Genomic DNA, 19,314 nt, shown 5'->3' on the forward strand with positions numbered 1-19,314 from the left:
GGACAGGGGACTGCAGACAGGGGAGTTGAAGAGGGAGAGCAAAGCGACCCCACCGCCGAAGAGGCTACCCGGTGAGAGTACAAGCTGTGGTGTGAGTGTGTGTGTGTGCCTGACTGTTTGAATTTTACAGTTTGAAGTGTGAATTGAGTCTGATTCCAGGGAGTGCTAGCAGTTTCAGTTTCAGCTTCTGTGGCAGTTGGGACTGAGAGCCTGCCATTGTTCCCTTGATTGCCTCTGATTAGCCTCAGGCTCAGCCTTCCCCTGTGTGACTCAGAAGGGGGCAGGCCTGACCTAGGCAAGCAGGCTTTAAAAAGCCAGAGCAGCGCGACCAGGGGAGCGAAGCGGACAGGGGACTGCAGACAGGGGAGTTGAAGAGGGAGAGCAAAGCGACCCCACCGCCGAAGAGGCTACCCGGTGAGAGTACAAGCTGTGGTGTGAGTGTGTGTGTGTGCCTGACTGTTTGAATTTTACAGTTTGAAGTGTGAATTGAGTCTGATTCCAGGGAGTGCTAGCAGTTTCAGTTTCAGCTTCTGTGGCAGTTGGGACTGAGAGCCTGCCATTGTTCCCTTGATTGCCTCTGATTAGCCTCAGGCTCAGCCTTCCCCTGTGTGACTCAGAAGGGGGCAGGCCTGACCTAGGCAAGCAGGCAGAGAGAGGTGCATTCTGGAGGTGAATGCCTGGCTGCGACGATGGTGTCACCAGGAGGGATTTGGCTTCCTTGATCACGGGGTGCTCTTCCAGGAAGGACTGGTTGGCGGAGATGGAGTTCACCTTTCCAGGAGCGGGAAGGCCTTGTTTGGACACAGACTGGCTAACCTTGTGAGGAGGGCTTTAAACTAGGTTTGTCGGGGGCAGGTGAGCAAAGCCCACAGGTAAGTGCTGAATGTGCGGGACTGGGAGATGGGTTGGAAATAGGGGGGACTACGGCCTATAATGGCAAGGAGAAAGGAGGGTCAGGGCACAACAGGGAGGCAAGATCAAATCAGTATCTTAGATGCCTATATACAAATGCGAGAAGTATGGGTAATAAGCAGGAAGAACTGGAATTGCTAACCAATAAATACAACTATGATATCATTGGTATTACAGAAACCTGGTGGGATGGGACGCATGATTGGAATGTTGGTATGGAAGGGTACGGCTTGCTCAGGAAGGACAGACAGGGAAAAAAGGGAGGAGGGGTTGCCTTGTATATTAAAAATGTACACACTTGGACTGAAGTGGAGATGAATGTAGGAGATAGCTGTGTAGAGAGTCTCTGGGTTAAGCTAAAAGGGGTAAAAAACGAGGGTGATATCATGCTAGGAGTCTACTACAGGCCACCTAGCCAGGTGGAAGAGGTGGATGAGGCCTTTTTTAAACAGTTAACAAAACTATCCAAAGCCCAAGATTTGGTGGTGATGGGGGACTTCAACTATCCAGACATATGTTGGGAAACTAACACAGCGAGGCACAGGCTATCCAATAAGTTTCTGGACTGCATTGGAGACAACTTTCTGTTTCAGAAGGTTGAAAAAGCTACCAGAGGAGAAGCTGTTCTGGATTTGGTTTTAACAAATAGGGAGGAACTAGTTGAGAACTTGAAAGTGGAAGACAGTATAGGGGACAGTGATCACGAAATAATAGAGTTCATGATCTTAAGGAAAGGTAGAAGGGAGACCAGCACAATTGAGGTAATGGATTTCAGGAAGGCAGATTTTGATAAGCTCAGAGAACTTGTAGGTAAGGTCCCATGGGAAGCAAGACTGAAGGGAAAAACAACTGAGGAGAGTTGGAAGTATTTCAAAGGGACGTTGTTAAGGGCCCAAAAGCAAACAATTCCGCTGTGTAGGAAAGATAGAAAATATGGCAAAAGACCAGCTTGGCTTAACAAGGTCTCAAAATAAAAAAGGAGTCTCATAAAAAATGGAAATTAGGACAAATAACAAAGGATGAATATAGGCAAGCAACACGGGAATGCAGGGGCAAGATTAGAAAGGCAAAGGCACAAAATGAGATCAAATTAGCTACAGGCATAAAGGGAAACAAGAAGACCTTTTATAAATACATTAAAAGCAAGAGGAAGACCAAGGACAGGGTAGGCCCACTGCTTAGTGAGGAGGGAGAAGCAGTAACAGGAAACTTGGAAATGGCGGAGATGCTCAATGACTTCTTTGTTTCGGTCTTCACCGAGAAGTCTGGAGGTGTGCCTAACATAGTGAATACAAGCAGAGAGAGGGTAAGTTTAGAAGATAGGATACACAAAGAACAAGTTAAAAATCACTTAGGAAAGTTAGATGTCAGCAAGTCACCAGGTCCTGATGAAATGCATCCCAGGATACTCAAGGAGCTGATAGAGGAGGTATCTGAGCCTTTAGCTATGATCTTTGAAAAATCATGGCAGACAGGGGAGATTCCAGAAGACTGGAAAAGGGCAAATATTGTGCCCATCTATAAAAAGGGGAATAAGAACAACCCAGGAAACTATAGACCGGTCAGTTTAACGTCTGTCCCAGGGAAGATAATGGAGCAGGTAATTAAGGAAATCATATGCAAACACTTGGAAGGTAATAAAGTGATAGGGAATAGCCAGCATGGGTTTGTGAAGAACAAGTCATGCCAAACTAATCTGATAGCTTTCTTTGATAAGATAACGAGCCTTGTGGATAAGGGAGAAGCGGTGGATGTCATATACTAAAGTCTAGGTAAGGCATTTGATACGGTCTCGCATGATATTCTTATTGATAAACTAGGCAAATATAACTTAGATAGGGCCACGATAAGGTGGGTGCATAATTGGCTGGATAACCGTAGTCAGAGAGTGGTTGTTAACGGTTCTAAATCCTGCTGGAAAGGGATAACAAGTGGAGTTCCTCAAGGGTCTGTTTTGGGACCCATACTGTTCAATATCTTCATCAATGATGTAGATATTGGGATAGAGAGTACGCTTATTAAGTTTGCAGATGATACCAAACTGGGTGGGGTTGCGACTTCTTTGGAGGATAGGGACATAATTCAGAATGACCTTAGCAAGTTAGAGAAATGGTCGGAGGTAAACAGGATGAGGTTTAATAGAGAGAAATGCAAAGTGCTCCACTTAGGAAGGAACAATCAGTTCCATACATACAAGATGGGAAGCGACTGTCTAGGAAGGAGCATGGCAGAAAGGGATCTAGGGGTCATAGTGGACCACAAGTTGAATATGAGTCAACAGTGTGATGCTGTTGCAAAAAAAGCAAATATGATTCTAGGTTGTATTAACAGGTGTGTTGTAAGCAAAACTCGTGAAGTCATTCTGCCGCTCTACTCTGCACTAGTTAGGCCTCAGCTGGAGTACTGTGTCCAGTTCTGGGCGCCACATTTCAAGAAAGATGTGGAGAAATTGGAAAGGGTACAGAGAAGAGCGACAAGAATGATTAAAGGTTTAGAGAACATGACCTATGAAGCCAGGCTTCATGAACTGGGCTTGTTTAGTTTGGAAAAAAGAAGATTAAGGGGGGACATGATAGCGGCTTTCAAATATCTAAAAGGGTGTCACAAGGAGGAAGGAGAAAATTTGTTCCTCTTGGTTTCTGAGGACAGGACAAGGAGTAATGGGCTTAAAGTGCAGCAGGGGAGGTTTAGATTGGACATTAGGAAAAAATTCCTAACTGTCAGGGTGGTCAAATATTGGAATAAATTGCCAAGGGAGGTGGTGGAATCTCCCTCTCTGGAGATATTTAAGAACAGGTTAGATAGACATCTGTCAGGGATGGTGTAGACGGAGCTTGATCCTGCCTTGAGGGCGGGGGGCTGGACTCGATGACCTCTCGAGGTCCCTTCCAGTCCTATGATTCTATGATCTGTCCATGCACACTTCAGTTACAGGACTGCATGAGTTGGCAAATTCCTCACTTCATCCCAAACTTGTCCATTGGCTACAAGACATGGTAGCATGGAAGAGAACCTATAGGTTATAGCAGCACCAGAATGGTATGTGTATGGACAGGGCTGGGGGGCAGATAAGGGTACTGGGATCTGCTGCCTGCTTGTCAGCAGCCTAAGCAACTGCTGAAACAGTTGCACCTACTGTGATCAGTCCTGCTCCTTCATCACCCTGCTGTCATGTTCAAACTACACTACTAGCAATCTTCCTTTCGTGTCCCTCTCCATCACTTCCTTTCCCTGTTCTTCTCCATTATTTGCCTCTGGAATTCTAACTGCAGGTCTGATGTGCATCCAAAACCTTTCTGCATGTTCGGCAGTGAATCATTCCTAACCCTTTTTCTTTTCTTCTGCTTGTTCAGGGTTCTCTCCCCAAGAAGCACAGGTGGATATTTCAGTCCAGTTGAGACAAAAGGCCTTGCAGAGGCAATGAAAGCATATTATTTCTGCACCAGGGAAAGAAAGAAAATGTCTCCCTTTTTGATGATCTTAGTCACAATAAAGCTACAAGTTGCAATTTTTATCTCTTTAGTATCTATTTCTTCCATCTCTTCACATTTGCCTATTTAGAAGCAGTTGCATCTCAGGCCACTAGCCCATCAAGAGAATGGTAAATTATCCATAATTGTATTTGTAAACCCCCATCAAAATGGTCTGCGGGTTCTGGTGGGGCTCACAAACCAAGGACTTTTTTACACTGACTGTATTTCAGGAAGAAGTGGATTGGAAGATCATGTTAATTTGCTGGAGATTCCAGACTGAAAGAGGGAACAACTTTTCAAGCAAAATATCATCTATCCATACCAAAGATATATTTTGTTGTCCAGTGACTGGTCAGCAAGTCAGGAGAGGGCTAATAAACTCAGAGGGTGGCATGAGAAGTTTGCCATGCCCAGGAATCATAAAATCATAGAAGATTAGGGTTGGAAGAGACCTCAAGAGGTCATCTAGTTAAACCCCCTGATCAAAGCAGGACCAACCCTAACTAAATTATTCCAGCCAGAATCTCACTGACTATCTTGAGTTCCTCCTGTAAGAAAAGTTCTCAAGCATACTAAGCCACGAGTGGACAAAAATTCAGGCCAACATATCCAGGATGCTGAAGTCAGACGCAGAAGCTTGCTCAGAACATATCTGCCTTCCAGAAATGGACCAGCAGTACCATGGTCCCAAGTGCCAACAATACCAATACAAGTTTTAAAGAGCTCGACACTTGGTACAGCTAATGGTCATAGGCTACGTCTACACTGGCCCCTTTTTTGAAAGGGGCATGCTAATTTTAAACTTCGTAATAGGGAAATCCGCGGGGGATTTAAATATCCCCCGGGGGATTTAAATAAAGATGTCCGCCGCTTTTTCCGGCTTGTAGAAAAGCCGGAAAAGAGCGTCTAGACTGGCCCGATCCTCCGGAATAAAGCCCTATTCCGGAGGATCTCTTATTCCTACTTCGAAGTAGGAATAAGAGATCCTCCGGAATAGGGCTTTATTCCGGAGAATCGGGCCAGTCTAGATGCCAGTCTAGACGCTCTTTTCCGGATTTTCTACAAGCCGGAAAAAAGCGGCGGACATCTTTATTTAAATCCCCCGGGGGATATTTAAATCCCTCGCGGATTTCCCTATTACGAAGTTTAAAATTAGCATGCCCCTTTCGGAAAAGGGGCCAGTGTAGACATAGCCATAAAGTAAAACTTAAAAGGTAAGCTCTTTCAGCCTATGCTTCAATATTAGCGACAGTAGAAGAAAAAGTAGATTGTAGCATATAAATAAACAAATGAATGCATGCTTGTGTCACATGCATTTTCAGGCATTGCATATCTTGTACTTCCAGCTCAGCACAGAGCAGTGAAATCCAAGCTACAGTAAAATGATTTAATTTTTTCTCCTATGTAGAAACCATTTTGAATCACACATATCTGAGAGGGGAGAGAGAGGAGAAAGAGGGCCTGGGAAATGAAAACAACAGCCACCTCACATAACCTGTAGTGTTTTGCATAACAATAACTGTATCAGTCATAAACAGCAAAATCCTCCCACTTTAGCCATAATTTCCCCCTAACAATAACAAAGTTGGCAGCAGCGTTTTACCTAGATATGGCTGTGGTTTAGATAACACTTCATCAGTCCATTCCTCAGCCACTTCCCTAAACAGGTATATAGATTTTTAGTTAAGAATGTCCTCCATTCCCTTTGTCCACGTAATCTGACTCAGATCTGCTAGTCCCTTTGTGGTCAAGGTTTTTTCCAGCTACACCAGTCCCACTGAGACTATTTTAAAAATAATCCCTTTTGTTTTCAAAATCCTGCCCAGCATGAGACTGGACTCAGTGCTCATAGTAATGCTAAGCACCCTGTCATACACCTCAGAGAGAGCCAAGTTTTCAGACTTGCTGTTGGCATCTTTTGCCACATGGTATGCAGTCTTCAGATTTTTAATTCGCTGCACTAAATTGCCATCTGCTTAATCCCCTGCTTCCCTTTACCAGATCTGCTCTTAGAAGTGATGATTTTGGGTACATCTCCCCAAACCATGGACCTTACTGACTCTACCCCAGAAGACAGCAGAACCTTAGTACAAGCCCGTGGCCATCTAGCAGCACGCTAGAATAAGGATCTCCCAGATAACAACTCTGTTAGAGTTTTATTCAACAGCTGTGCAGAATTGAAGCAGGCCACATGACATTTGTGCTGTGTTTACATTGGTGCGACCTTGCACAAAAGCGGCCACTTTTGTGCAAAAACTTGCTGCCTGTCTATATTCGACGCGAGTTCTTGCGTAAGTACACTGATGTTCTAATGTCTGAAATCAGTGCTTCTTGCACAGGAACTCTGATGCTCCCACTCAGGAATAAGCCCTCTTGCGCAACTGTTCTTGTGTAAGAGGCCAGTGTAGACAGGCAACATGAATTTCTTGCGCAAGAAAGCCCTATGGTTAAAATGGCCATCAGAGCTTTCTTGCGCAAGAGAGCATCTACACTGGCATGGATGCTCTTGCACAAAAGCACAGCTCTTGCGCAAACACACATGCTAGTGTAGACGCTCTCTTCTAGAAGAGTTTTTGCACAAGAACTCTTCCGCAAAAGAGTTCTTGCACAAGATCATGCCAGTGTAGACGTAGCCTTGGTGTTTAAACACCACCTAGGAATATATAAACTGATACCATATCACAAGTCATCTGTGTAGAAGGGCACAGCTCACAGAAAATTGTGAGAAGGCCCTGTAACCTGAGTTTAAGTCTGAGCCCACACTTCAAACTAGGCAGATCAGAGCCTGTTAAAGTGAAACCTACACTGTAACTATTATCCACATTCAGGTAAACAATCCTAGATTCCTAGCAGATACGTAAACCCTGGAGTGAGAGGGTGTTCATCTCTTACAATCCTAGAGCAGGTTAACAGAGGGTAGAAGGGACCAATTAACATAACATGCTGTACCTGGAGGAGAGCTACAGCTTAATAAGACCTTGTCCCTGACCAACTTGTTTTGTACTAGAACAGGGGTGGGGAACCTTTTTTGAGTCAGGGCCACTGACCAGAAAAATCAGTCAGGGGCTGCACACAAGTGAGAAACAAACAAAAAGTGCCTCACCGGTGTGGGCTCCCCAATGCTGGGGGTGATCCCGGAGTCTTAGAGGCCAGATCCAGGCAAGCCAGGGACTACATCTGTTCCCCGGGCTTAGGTTCCCCACCCCTGCACTAGAGTGTAACTGAAATACCCTTTTCTGCAACCACCTCGGCTGTGTCTAGACTGGCCAGTTTTTCCAGAAAATCAGCTGCTTTTCCGGAAAAACTTGCCAGCTGTCTATACTGGCTGCTTGAATTTCCGCAAAAGCACTGACTTCCTACTGTAAGAAATCAGTGCTTCTTGCAGAAATACTATTCTGCTCCTGTTCGGGCAAAAGTCCCTTTTGCGCAAAATTTTTGCGCAAAAGGGCCAGTGTAGACAGCTGAGATTTGTTTTCCGCAAAAAAGCCCCAATCGCGAAAATGGCAATCGAGGCCTTTTTGCGGAAAAGCGCGTCTAGATTGGCCACGGACGCTTTTCCACAAAAAGTGCTTTTGTGGAAAACCGTCTGTGCCAATCTAGACGCTCTGTTCTGAAAATGCTTTTAACGGAAAACTTTTCCGTTAAAAGCATTTCTGGAAAATCATGCCAGTCTAGACGTAGCCCTCCTGTTTTCACTTTCTGGCTTCATAATCCAAGCTCCCCTCTTCTCTCAGCTGGGCTTCATCAGCAATTAGGCTTTATCAGTCCTTAGCTCTCCTCCAGATGCAATATATAAGTGTAATCCTCCTTTCAGCAGGGTCTTAGTACCTGTATGTTGTGTAAACAGGACAAGACTTCCTCACAGTCTTTAGACAGTTCCAAAGTTTCTGATGCCTAGGCTTATTTCACAGTGCTGCTGATAGGTGCCTGACTCTTCCTTCTCCTGGTGTGCTAAAGAATAAAGTCACTTGACTGTGCCTCTAAGGCAATGGCTAAGAGACTTGAACTTTCAAATAATTCAAAATCACACAAGTAAAGAAGAACAATAACTATAAACTATATGTAAGCATTTGATTAAAGAGAAACATGCAATCAATAAAAAGATTAAAATAATTAGACATTAATAATAAATATTAATTATTAAAGGCTATGCTGGCAAGCACACTAGGTCACATGACCACAAACGCCACACATACACACACACACACACACACACTCTGATGTTCCTACAAGTGCCCCTTTACTCCTCAATTCGGTCTGTCTCCCACATCTCATGTAGCTTCCTGGTGTATGCAGAGACATGTTGCAAGCTTGTAAAGAGATGCTGTTGATGATCCAAGAAGATGAAAGTCCTTTCACAGATGCAGTATATGAAAATTAAACTCAATCAGGTTCTTCTTCTTGCTGAGCAGTCAGAAGTCTGATCCAGACAAGTAGATTTTCCCTAGGGATCATTTTTGGAATGGCTCAGTACCTGCTGGAACTGCACTGACAGTTTTTAAAACTAGGACCTGCAGGTCAGTTCTCTGGATCCAAAATCCCAGATCCAGTGTGGTTGGCTCTGGCAAGCAGACTGCAGGGAGTGGCAATAGAGATGAGCTGTCTCCTCCTTTGCTGGCCAACTGGTGGCAGAGGGAGCAGATTGTCCCCTTTTGAGGTTTTTCTGCAGGCTGAGGTTACAGACAGGCCAATTGCTGGGCCTGGAAGGGCTGTGCTGGCAGTTTTGAAGACCTTCTTTCCCCTCCATCCCCTGCTGGTCTCTGTCACATGGATGGAAAGCTGTGATATTGCAGCAACCCTCCTGCTTTCCCAGACATCTGGGATTCTATACAGGGGCTGACCTCTAATTGGCTGCTGGGACTAATGCTGTCTCCCCTCTTCTCATTGTTTGGGAGAGAGAAGTTTGCCAAAATAACTGGGCATCTCTCACCCCTTTCCTTCTAACATGGGAGGAAATCAACAGAGCCTTGACCCCACAATGGCCCTGTCAAGGCTGTTCACCACTCTGGAACAACAAATGCAGAAGTGGGGGCCCGCAAAAGCACCCAAAACCTGGTCTCTACAGGCTTTGGTACAAAAAACATCCCCCCAAAATCCTAATACTCAGACTTTGGAGAAATCTGCTGCCACCACCCAAGTAATTTCCAGGAAAACCAGGGAAGAGATCACCTGGAAAATCTCCTCCGTAAGGTAAAACTCTTCCCCTGCCCCAACCTCCATTTTACTTGGAGTTGGAAAAAAACGGAGGGGATTCACAGACGACAATGGGCTCTGCCCTTGCAGTTAGGCACTGAGTCCGAGGACACACCAATCAACCAATTCCAGTTAATTAAAAAAAGGAACAAACTTTTATGATCAACTTCAGTTGCAAGCATAGTAAAGTGGCTAGATGGAAAGAGCCACTAATTGATAAAGATTCTCAGGGAAACCCCCCTGGCCTAACTTAGTTACAAAGAGAAAAAAACCAAACACTTTATAAACTCAGATATTATTTCCAGATCCCCAAACCAGGAAAAACAATAAAACCTGACAGACTCTCTAAACTTTGCCCTACTTACACATTATAAGAAGTCTTTTCTTGGAGAGAGACAGGCCTCCCATCTCTCTGTTACTTGAAAGAAACCGCTCTGACTCAGACAAAGGAGGGGAAAGATAAAAATGCCTTATTCCAGTTTGAAATCCCTACCTGCATTGCTATTGGCTGACCAGATACCTGGCTAGGGACAGGAGACATAGTTAACCCCTTAGTCCCCAGGTGCTGGTCAGCACTCCTGATTATGACAGGCCCCAAGAAGGTCTCTTTTCTCTTAGGGCATAGCATGGTGCAGAACTGGCAAGAGAGCAAGTGACAATGTCAAAAATTTCTGAGGATGCTCCTGTTACTAAGGGTTGCAGGATCAGGCCTCACAGGATATGTCTACACTGTGGTGGGAGTCCAGGTACACTAATTTAGTTTGAGCTAGCACACTAAAAAAAGCAGAGTAGACTAGGGATGTAAGCGACTAGTCGAGTAGTCGACTACCCAATAAGCCTAGGTGACTATTCGCTCCCCCTCCCCTTGCTGCATCTGTATCAGAGGTAGCAATTGGGGGTAGGAGGGAGAGCAGGAGCCAGTGCTAGGGGAAGCCTGCTCTAAAGTCAGTTCCACCTAGCACAGTCTTCACAGTGTGGGGGAGGGGCAGGGGAGACAGAGCTGCAGTGGTCCGGAGCCAGTGCAAGCCGGGACTGCTCAGTTCCAGCTCATGCTGGCTCCGGGAGCTACCCCACTGCAGCTCTACAGTTTAAATGTAGTAGGAGATGGGCTGCCTGCATGCCTGGCTCCTGCTACATTTACACTGTAGAGGTGCAGCGGGGGTAGCTCCCAGACCCGACACAAGCCAGGACAGAGCACCTCCCCTTATCGTCTAATCAGATAGCTGATACAAATTGTTTTGACTACACGATTAGCCAGTTACCCACTTCTCAACATTCCTAGTGTAGAAATTATGGTTCAGGCTACATGCAGCTAGAGCTCTCAAGCTCACCTGATTTCCTGGGGCTGAGCTTGGGTCACGAGCCTGAGCTGCTACCCAAGGTGCAATGTCAACATTGACAATAGTAGTCACAAGAACCCGTGTCTAATGCAGAGATTGTCTGAGGGCTTGGGGAAAAAACAAGTATCTTGCAGAGGCTGCAGTTCAGTGTCTCTTGATAGAAGCTAGATAATATCTTGGCCAGTCTACAGCACTTGTTCTCTTTAGCTTTCTTCATTTTATTGGACTATGAATAACAAAGAACTGTGCTCAGTAGCCCCACTAGTAGCTCAGCACTGCTCACTCACAACCCTCATCTCTACCTAAGACTGAGACCTTAAAATTACAGCTTTTATTGAAAGAGAGCAAGAGAATACAAAATTATAGTTATCAAAACTATCACAGGTGTTTCCAAAAACTATTCTAAAAAATATGTTAATTAATATACATTTAGTAAATATTTAACAGGGTAATAGAATGAATCACTTCAGTTTGTCCTTTAATATCTTTTACTAGGTAATAATAAAAGTGGCTTCCCTGCAACTTTCTTTTCTGTTATTCATACTCAAACCCTTTTTTTTCATCCATGAAGTCCACAGTTTATAATGTATATATTGAAATAACAGTTACTGTATTTTTTACAGGAAGAAACCAGCTATGTTTGCTGAAAGAAACAATCAGGAAGATTCAAAGATCACCTCATGGCAGTTAAAAATGGTTGTTACTCCAGTCTCATTGCTTTCCACTTTGATTCACATGACATTTATGACCTCTGTGTCTGAGCCTTTCAACACGGATATTAAAATATCTAGAAAGGAGGAACAACTGAAACCATCCGTGTTATTAATCTGATTTATTATATCTCTAGATTAAAGAGATTTTTTTTTCTACATTCCTATTTAGCATTTTCTAGATTTCTATAGTTTGAGCTCTTCTTTTGTTACTTTGAGTTTCTTATAAGTGGCCTGCAAATGCATTGGAAAAATGCATCAGTTTTAGATTGGTGAGCTGGGTTCACCACATGTCAAACAGAAGAGAATAATTCAGGACATAAAAAATAATTTAAAATGTATAGTTTTTTCCCTCACTACCACCTGAAAACATCCAGGCTATTCAGTTCCCAGTATGTGAGGGTATGTCTACACTACACCGCTAGTTCGAACTAGCAGGGTAATGTAGGCATACCGCACTTGCAAATGAAGCCCGGGATTTGAATTTCCCGGGCTTCATTTGCATAAGCCGGGCGCCGCCATTTTTAAATCCCGGCTAGTTCGAACCCCGTGCCACGCGGCTACACGCGGCACGGAGTAGCTAGTTCGGATTAGGTTTCCTAATCCGAACTAGCTGTACTCCTCGTGGAATGAGGAGTACAGCTAGTTCGGATTAGGAAGCCTAATCCGAACTAGCTACTCCGTGCCGCGTGTAGCCGCGCGGCACGGGGTTCGAACTAGCCGGGATTTAAAAATGGCGGCGCCCGGCTTATGCAAATGAAGCCCAGGAAATTCAAATCCCGGGCTTCATTTGCAAGTGCGGTATGCCTACATTACCCTCCTAGATCGAATTAGGAGGGTAGTGTAGACATACCCTGAGAAACCCCAGCATGCATTATGCTGGTCATGTCATATCAGCCACAGAACCCTATAGGAGCCTGGCGTAGCATGTAGGAGGTAAAGTACCTATTCCCCCAATGAATAAATTATTGTTTTTTTTTTCATTTAAAAACAAAATATTTTGTTTATTATTCATATATGAATATTAAAAACGTGTTTCAATCATGCACCATTTTAAACCTGCCTTACAAAAGTGTTTTGAGAATTAACAAGTTAATGGGCCAGATCCATCCCTACAGGGAACAGCAGAATGTTTTCTAGGGGAAGATAGAACCAAGGAGCATGTGTCCCCAAAGAAGGTGGCAGCAATACAATTGTGGTCCACTCTCAGGTGCTTCAGACAGAAGTCTATCTGCTGGGTTTTCCTAAGAGATGCAATACATCTACTCTTGGGAGAATTCTATTCCACTGCATACATGCAGAATTTTTTTTCTTGGCAGAAAATATATTCTGTCAGAGAGGCACTACAGCAGGGGTGGGCAAAAGGGCCTCTCCAGGCCAGATCCGGCACGCCAAGTGGGTTGATCTATCCCACAGAGGCGCACGAAGTTTCCTCCTCCCTGCCAGGAGTGTGCGGCACTTAGAAGCACCACATGCTCCTGGCAGGGTGGGAGGAGACTTTTCAGGGCAGGGCCTCTGTGGGATGGATCAGCTCTCATTGGCCTGGGGTGGAGGGAGTGCATGAAGTTTCCTCTGCCCTGCTCATGCCACAAGCTCCTAGCAGGGTGGGAGGAGACTTCACACGCTCCCCTGCCCCCAGGCTCTGATTGGCCTTGGTGTAGAAGGGGGAATGCACAAACTCTGGGCACTTAGGGGGAACGTTGGGGTGGGGCAAAGACTTCACTCGCTCCCCCACCCCCAGCCAATTATGGTCTGTGGGTGGGGAATCATGGAAGTATCCTGGCCCCACCCCTTCCGCTTGAGGCCCCTGGCAAAAAATTATTGCCCACCTCTGCACGACAGTTACATCTTTCACCTACTAAGACCTACTGTGGCACCAGAACAAAGAGCAGAAGACTTACCATAGCAGCCATGAGCTGGCTGCATTCCTCTCCACACCTGGCCAGCAGAGCCATGTTAGGAGAAATGGAATATGGGGAGGCACAGACAGAGCAGAGCACATGGGGCAGCTGGATTGAGAAGAGTTAGTAGGGTGGGACACACTGGGAAAGGAGCTAAATGGGAGTGGGAGTGCAGGGCCACATGGGAATGAAGTGATTCTGTGGAGGGACAGAAGGGATGTGTCACTAAGTGAAGGTACAGGGTAAGGGAAGTGGGGGTAAGGGAAGAGGAATGCATGGACACATGAAGATGGGGTGGAGGTGGCTCAATGGGCATGCAGGGACACATGGGGAAAGGGACAGATGTAGCTGACTGAATGGGAGAGACGGGTTGCCAGAGCCTTCTGTAAGGAGCTCCCCAACTCCCTAACAATCCCTCCACCCAAACTGCCCCCTGTTCCATATGTCTCTTACTGACATGTAACAATCCCCTGGTTCACTCATAGACTTATTACCAGCAATTTCTTCACTCTCCCTCTGCTCCCCCATTACCTCTTACTCCTCCAAGGTTTTGTACTGCTTTTGAGATGGAGGAAAATGTTCCTGTATTACAGCTTAAATTAATTACTGTAAGTTCTGTATTGATAAGCCTCATAAGGAATCTATCTGTCAAAAAAAATTCCAGAGTTTTTTGTTATTTGTATTTGTACAGACATACTTGCCAACAGGTATTTTGAAATAAATTACCAAAATAAGTGAAACTGGTGTTATTTTGAGAAATAAAATATGCAGAATTTTAAAATATTGTGTACAAAATTTTAAATTTTTTGGTGCAGAATATCCCTAGGAGTATATTACATGCTCAAACTCTGCATATAAATATAATATAATTACTAATATGAATCCTACTAGCAGGTGGATTCAATTATATCTGATCAGTTAATAGTTCCAATCCTAAAGCGTCTGGCTTTTTTTTTTTTAGAGGCAACTATGGTCTGAGACAGGGAAAATTGTACAAGTAGCCAAGCTTGTGGAAAAAATTTAGGTTTGGGTTTATATTGAGCTATTATTTGAATTACTAATAAAGCCAAACTCAGGAGAGGGTGTATTCTCTGAGAGTGTGTGTATTCTGTAAACAAAAAAGTGGGAACTTTGCAAACTGACATTTTTGCCTTTCTTCTACTCGCTTTCAAAACACGTTTTATGAAGCAAGAGCCATACTCTCTATGGTTGGCCAGGAAGTAAGCCAAATGGGAGGAAACTTGCCAATAAAAAATTCAGTTGAGGAAGTTAAAAACACTGCATGTTAAAGTCACCACTCTGTGACCTCTGTGACATTTATACCTACTTGATGCTTCTTAGATCAATATGTTGAATAAAAGAGAAATAAACTGCAGCTTTATTTCTCCTGTATTATTTAAAGAACTATTAACTGTAATTCATTTAAAAGTAGTAGAAAAGCCCAAAGCCTTTCCAGAATGAGGTCCAGCCTCCAAAGACTTTTAGTAGTGTTTTTATTTTGACTAGTATGTTTGTCTAAAGCAGGGGTGGGGAATCTTTTTTGGGTTGGGGGTCACTGACCCACAGAAAAATCAATTGTGGGTCACACACAAGTGAGAAGAAACAAAAAAAAACACACCCTAAAACCTCATTAATGTGTCCCCCCCCCCCCCACTGAGGAAAAAGACACTCCCCAGATTCCCCTTGCACACCAGAGCCTAGGGTGGCCCAGCCTAGTAGCTTTTGTGTGCTCCAGCCCTGCAGTGGGACAGTGTGGGGGCTGGAGTGCCAGTGCAGGTTCCTCAATGCTGCGGAGGAGGGGGGGGGAATATGAGCCCTGAGGGCCAGATCCTGGCAAGCCGGGGCCCACATCCATCCCCAGGGGTTGAGGTTCCCCACCCCAGTCTAAAACTACAACAGGATGATGCTCTGTAAATCAGTGAATTGAGTGAAGTTGCTCTGACTTGAAGACAGAAACTAGAGATTCAAATAATAAACCTAACAAAAAAGTGTATTTTATTTATATTGAAGTTGGAATGAAACACAGCTGGAATACAATGTAAGATTTTTTACTGCTTTCCTCCTCTCCTTCCTCCTGTCTCAGCAACAACTCTAGAGGCCAAATTTTCAAAACTGGCCAATTAAATTACTGTACATCTATAACATTTGTATAGACATCTTTTGTGTATGGAAATACACATTTACACATGCAAAATGGATAACTGATGCACATGTGACAGTTATATACAGTTGCCTTTTTTTCTTCATAGTTTTAATGGCAACCATCTGTCTTGTCTTGTAAGATGGTGATGTAAACATCAAAGCAATTCAGTTACTATGTATCATGCTACAGCACTGCAAGTGGCTAAAATGTTCAATTCTCAACCCAAAAAAGTCCTTGCAGTGATACTACTGGCATAAGGTATGAAGACCTGAGGATGAAGCCAGTGTACTTACTAGCATGTTAGGTCTGCTTCAATTTTCTCTTCTTTTTTTCTGCTTTCCAGTCTCTCAACCACCTCTCTTTAGCCTCTTTAACTGCATGAGTAGTGCTCAAGTGTAACCTGTTGGTAGTGGCTTCTTCCCAGCGTGCATTGTAAATGTTAAAAGTTTCAAGTCCCTTTTTCAAACAGCTTTGAACCTGAGCCTACGTCGACCCAGTCGCAAGTTCTCTGTACAAGAGAACCTTTGGAATGTGTCCATCATCCATCAGTCACAGATGACCAAATAAATGGAGACATTTATGTTTGAGAATAGTAAATTCGACTTGGGAATTTTGTTTTCTCAGGCCCTTCGGTTTCAGGAACTTTATTTTCTCACGTGATATTTAGAATACAGGAAAAACAGAACATGTGAAAGGTGTTTAGCTTTTTCTTGTGCCTGCTGTCAGTGGTCCACACCATATAGCAGCATGCTCAAAATTCATGTCTGGTAAATTTAGATGTTTGTGTTCAATGCTAGTTTTCTGTTGTCCCACAGAATTAAGTTTGTCATCTAGAGATAAGTTATCTCATACAGATGATCCCATATGGCAGCGCTTGTGCACAGCGTCTAGCATTATGCTAGATATTAAAACCTAAGTGGAGTCAATACATCTTGTACCATAACAATTAACATCTTTAGACTGATGATTAGTCCACATGCATCACAAGTTAATGCAAAGCCTTGTTGCAAAATTCCTGGAGCTCTTCTTCACTCTGTGCAACACACACTACATCTGTCTGTTCAGATACGTAAGGCCTGCTAAGGCGACCACATAACCTAGTATATCCTGCCAGGGATTGAGTACTCAGCAACTAAACTGGGTGATACCCATTGGAATGAAGCCTCCCTCCACCCCCACAAAGGAATAATTCCATCTGGCACTGCTGTCTTGCTGCTGGTTCTTGGTTGACCAAAGACTAGGGGAGAAAACCCTGAACCAAATCTGTTGTGGAGAAAATGTCAGAATCTCCTATAGCTGTGTTGACTTCCAAATATCTTGATCATCAAGCTTATGGACAGTCAGTACTGTCAAGAGAGGGGCTTTGGTTCAAAGTACGTCTCTGCATCCTTATTTTTTATGCCTATGTATATGCATCAAAGGTTCAGGTACAATGGTCACCCTTGTCACATGTACTGGTATGTGTACTGATATATCAAATGACCTGGAGAAGGTCAGTGATCCTAAGCGGACTGCCATTATTGACAGAGAGCTGGGGAATCATGATATCAGCATAACCACTGTCTCTAAATCAGAGTAGGTGACACAGGCTCTCTATACAAGGTGTATTGCATTGTCTTCTTGCATGGGAAAAAGCAAACAACAATGCCATGTACTGAGGGTGATTTGGGGATTTTAGCACCATTGATTGAATGTCTCATTGGACTATCTGAAATTATTATAGCACTAAGAATATATATCACAGGTGACTGCCAACATCATCAATACACATGACCCAACTCTTTCCCCCAGATCTGAAGAGAAGAATTTGTTCTATCAGCAATTCAACAGCATCATCAGTAAGACGCCACTGGATGAGAAACTCTGTTTACTGGAAGACTTGAAAACAAGAGTCAGATCAGCTCATGAGACATGGCCACTAAGCACTGGTTACAATGGAGTGGGAAAAATGAACAATGGGCAATGGCTACTGGAGCTCTGCATGCATGGAAGACTGTGCATTACCAACATTTACGGTATTTCCAAGGTAGTTGTAACTAGAAGGTCTTGTGGGGACACCCCAGCTCTGGACTCTGGTACCAACTTGATTTAATTGTCACATGTAGAAAACAACAACGGAATATTCTCCATACTCAGTTTTCATAGTGCAGACTGTGACATAGACCATATGCATGTATGCTGCAAAATAAGGCTTTTGTTACAGAAATGTCATTGTACCAAACAAAGTTGTTGCCCACACATTAACATGAACAACACAAAAGGTGTCCCAGAGCATAGTAATTTCAAGAAAATAATAGACTGTTTGTGCCAAATGGACTGCGCTAATCAATAGAAAACTCTCTTTTCTAAATACCACTTTGTCATCCATTTATGGCTTTCTAAGGAGATTTGTGTTGAGGCAATTTTTGAAAAACAAACAGTAAGGCACCTGCAGGATTTCTTAGTTTTGCCAATTGGTCACCACTGTTAGGCTTGAAAAGCCAAAGACACTTTGATATCTACAGTGAATGAACCTGTGACTGGCATATGGAGTATCCATATTGTCTGTGTAAGCAAAAGGCTTTTCAGTGAACACAAAGTCAGAAAAAAGTATAATTAACTAACACCACAAAATACTTTTATAGGGCACTGTGCTGCTATAAGTACATTCTTTTGGATGAGGTGTAAACCCAATCTTAACTGCATGAGATCATTAAAGATCCTATGGTGTTTTTGGTACAGTAAGGGTGTTAGCCATTTTAATTATCTTGCTCACTCTCCAATATATTAAATCACATTCCACTTACCTATATTTCCCTTGTGCCTTCAATTAGATACAATATTTTCATTTGTTTCATGCCCTGTACTGTAATATAATGTTTCTGTAGGCTACTGAAACAGCTGCTATGGTCTATCCCAAATTTAGATACATTTCAGTGGCAGGTGACATAGCTATGATAGTTGTAGATGTGATTTGTGATTGATGTAGCTGTGCCAACAAAAGCCTCTAGCACAGGCATAGTTATATTAGCAAAGTGTGCTTTTGCCCATATATTTTATTTGTCTGGGGGGAAGGAAGAGGGGTGTACGGGGGGAATTATACCAGCAAAAGTGCACTTTTGCTGCTATAAACTGCATCCATTCTAGAAGTACTTTGCAGGTATTATATGCTGGAATACCTATGCCAGCAAAATTCTCATCTAATGTAGATCTGGCCTTACTTACAAGTTAAATCCTACAATCAGATACCTATGTTCTAATTCTGAGCAAAATTTGAGCGTACTGTTATTTATTGTTACATAGCATTTGTTGAGAACTCAACTTATGCATGATTCTCTACAGAATATGAAGAAAATACCATTCCTAACCTAAGGGAATGAGGTCTATGATAAACATAGACAAAAATTAAAACACAAAAAGTGCCTTTTAATCACAGGAGGTTTTTTTTAGTTTAGGTTTTTTTTTCGTATCTCACCGTACACTAAAGAGAAGAGAGGCGTTAACATTGATGGCCCTTGCAAAATAACTTTAAGGAGAAAGAGGGTTTCTTTCATGTATTGTTGAGTTAATGCAGTCATGGTGAAGGAAGCTACATTGTGGGGATATTCATTTTGCTCTAGATGACTAAGGTGTTGGTTTTCTTGGCATCAATAGCAAAGAAAA

Source organism: Pelodiscus sinensis, chromosome 2 (genome assembly GCF_052426305.1).
Source record: "Pelodiscus sinensis isolate ZL-2025 chromosome 2, ASM5242630v1, whole genome shotgun sequence".
Taxonomy (NCBI): Eukaryota; Metazoa; Chordata; order Testudines; family Trionychidae; genus Pelodiscus; species Pelodiscus sinensis.